Raw genomic sequence first — 2,618 nt, 5'->3', positions numbered from 1 at the left:
TACAAGCTCGCTGAGCGAGTGTGCCCGTGCAGACAGATCACATGGAACAGGCTAAATGCACAGTTAGATTTATTGAGAAAGTGAAAGATTATACAAATCCACCTTTTCCTGCATTGAGTTGCTTGCGCGGTTGAAAAAGCCTTCAAAGCGTTTTGATGTAATGGCATAGAGCTTCCCACGTTGTACAGAGCTTACAATGCTACAATCATGATAGTGAGGATACAGTCCGGGAAAGACACTGTCGGAGGTAAAGGTCAGGGGAATTAGATCATGGGGAATGGCGATTTGGAGCTGGTATTGGGCAAGTGTGGGTTGAGAAGGAGGGTGTGGACGGTTGCATCCACGGCAGTGGTGAAGGGAACACTGCCAGGGTCGGGCATGTAATCATGGCAGGTGGCGCCACCTCGGTGGGGGCCGCAGGTGAAGGTGTAGTCGTAGGTCACCTTGCCATAGCTGAGATAGCAGACCTTGCCATGGGTGCCGGAGATCAGTCTGACCTGGCACTAGCCCAGGAGGTCATTGCTTGTTATGACATCCTCATCCCAGACCCCGATGCTCAGATTGTTCCCGCTATCGGCCTTGACCTGGCCAAGGTCCAGCTTGGCGTTCCACTTGGGGTTGTTGTTGCCTGAGATCACGGAGGTCCTGGCCTGTGCCTGGCCGTACATGCCGACCACGTAGCCGTCGGTGCCCGAGAAGACGTCCCCCCAGAGGTCCCGGCCCACCTTGATGGTGACCATCAGGCGACCCAGCCCCTTCCCCTTGGAGCAGCAGTTCCGGTCAACACAACTGTCCGCATGGCACAGGCAGGAGCAGGGTTGGCGCGGGTCGGGGGTAGGACCCGTGAGGGCACCGAGGGCCCACACCGCAGTTCTGGGAGATGGCGTTGCCCGTGATGTAATTGCTGATGTAGCACTGCAGGATCTTCTTCCGGGGGTCGCCAGAGGGAAGCAGGTGGTGGAGTGGCTCCAGGGCGTAGCGCACAAGGCCCGGGCGGGTGGGTAGGCTCTCCGTCCAGCGTGCAAAGGCCGAGCCGTCCCTGGAGAAGAAGAGGTCCACCCCCTGTCGGGTCCGGGCCCCCGCCACCCACGTCTCCCGGTCGCTGAAGGCCTGGTGGAAGTTGCTGTGCTTCATGGAGCACGCCTTCTCCTGGCATCGCTTGTAGCCCTCCTAGAATTTGGTGGTGAGGCCCACTATGACACCGGCCTCCACCGTAAGGCAGTCCTTAACCTCCTCGGCAGTGTAGCCCTCATACACCGCCTTGCACGTCCGAATAGACGTCACGTCCTTGTAACGCCCGCCCAGCTCCACCGCTGTGAGGTAGTGGGTACCGTAGGTGGCCACCAACTTCTGGTAGAGGTATGTGTCATTGCCAACGTTGCTGGCTGGGAGACTAGAGAGGGAGCGTTGAAAATCAGGAGCCAAGAGGGGCTTGCCCTTCACCCGATTCTGGTAGTAGAGGTATTGGAATTGTTGACTGGTGAAACTGTAGCGATCGCTCTGGGAGTGGGTGGTGCCAAACTCCACCATCTTGGAATGGGATCCAGCCAGCACCACCTTGACACCAGCTTTGGGTGTTTGCACGGACAGGTCCTCCCACCAGTTGTTGGTGATGGTGGAGTTGGCGGACTCTGCCAGCTTGGCCGGCGATCGGTAAAGCCGACTGGAGAGAGAGCGCCGGCAGGAGCTCAGGGTGCGCCAGTCCATCAGTGAGACGGGCATCCGTTGGCGCACGCCATTCAGCAGCTCATTTTCACAGAGAGTGCAGCTCCCATTGGCCGTGTGCCAGGTGTTCACATCGATGACAAAGGCCCCCTTGGGCTGCAGCGTCACCACATCATAGCCCTGCCCCGCCAGTCGCGTCCCCGGCACAAAGTCGGCATTTTGGCACTCATTGATGGTGCTGGTGGTGCAGGCGCTGAGGCCACCCCGGAAGAGCAGGCAGAGAAAGAGAAGAGTGCCCAGTTTTGCATACCCAGATGACATTTTGCTCCGCTGGTGGGTCCAAACGCGAATCTGCAAGACAAAAAGTGAACATCTTAATTTGACAGATTTATGAGTGGCATGACTTCTTCAATGGTTGTTGAAGATCTCTTTGCTGACGTGACACATTTATGAGCTAATAAGTGTTGCAGCATGCTATTGCGTGTCGGTTTTGAAAATCTGTTTTCTTCTTTTGACATATTTATGAGTGTATTGAGAGACTTTGTGTGGATGTTGAAGTTCTAAATGCTTAATTTGTCATCCTTATATGCAATTCAGAGTTTTTTTCTCTTAAATGTATGATGATTGTCTGAATGCTATGTCTGCAACATTGATGACCTGTTAAGTGCATTATCCTATCTTCAACGACGTTTGAGCTAGATGCGTGCTAAACATGCCAGATGCGTGAGCTGTGAATAATTGCATGCTTCTTAGGTAGATTTTAATGTTTATTTTGCTTAATTTGACATATGCATGAGCTGTTAAAGAATTATAGCATTTTAAGTGCGTGAGTCCTTTTTTTTTGGGGAAATTGTTACGGCCAGAATGGAAACTTAAAAGTTTCCTTTTGCTCAACGTGACAGATTTATGAACTGTTCAAGACGTTTGCACTCTTCAGTGGGTGATGGGCATCT

At 53.3% G+C, this 2,618-nt stretch overlaps 1 pseudogene; it reads right to left on the bottom strand.

Moving 5' to 3' along the window:
• Positions 1-263: 263 nt before the first annotated feature.
• LOC122548058 (perforin-1 pseudogene) lies at positions 264-1,986 on the bottom strand (annotated as a pseudogene).
• Between the last annotated feature and the right edge of the window lie 632 nt (positions 1,987-2,618).

This window comes from Chiloscyllium plagiosum, unplaced genomic scaffold (genome assembly GCF_037043375.1).
Source record: "Chiloscyllium plagiosum isolate Xiang-an unplaced genomic scaffold, Cpla_swu_hap1 HiC_scaffold_41, whole genome shotgun sequence".
Lineage (NCBI taxonomy): Eukaryota > Metazoa > Chordata > Chondrichthyes > Orectolobiformes > Hemiscylliidae > Chiloscyllium > Chiloscyllium plagiosum.
The sequence above is the reverse complement of the archived record's forward strand: the minus strand, read 5'-3'. Positions and strand labels throughout refer to the sequence as shown.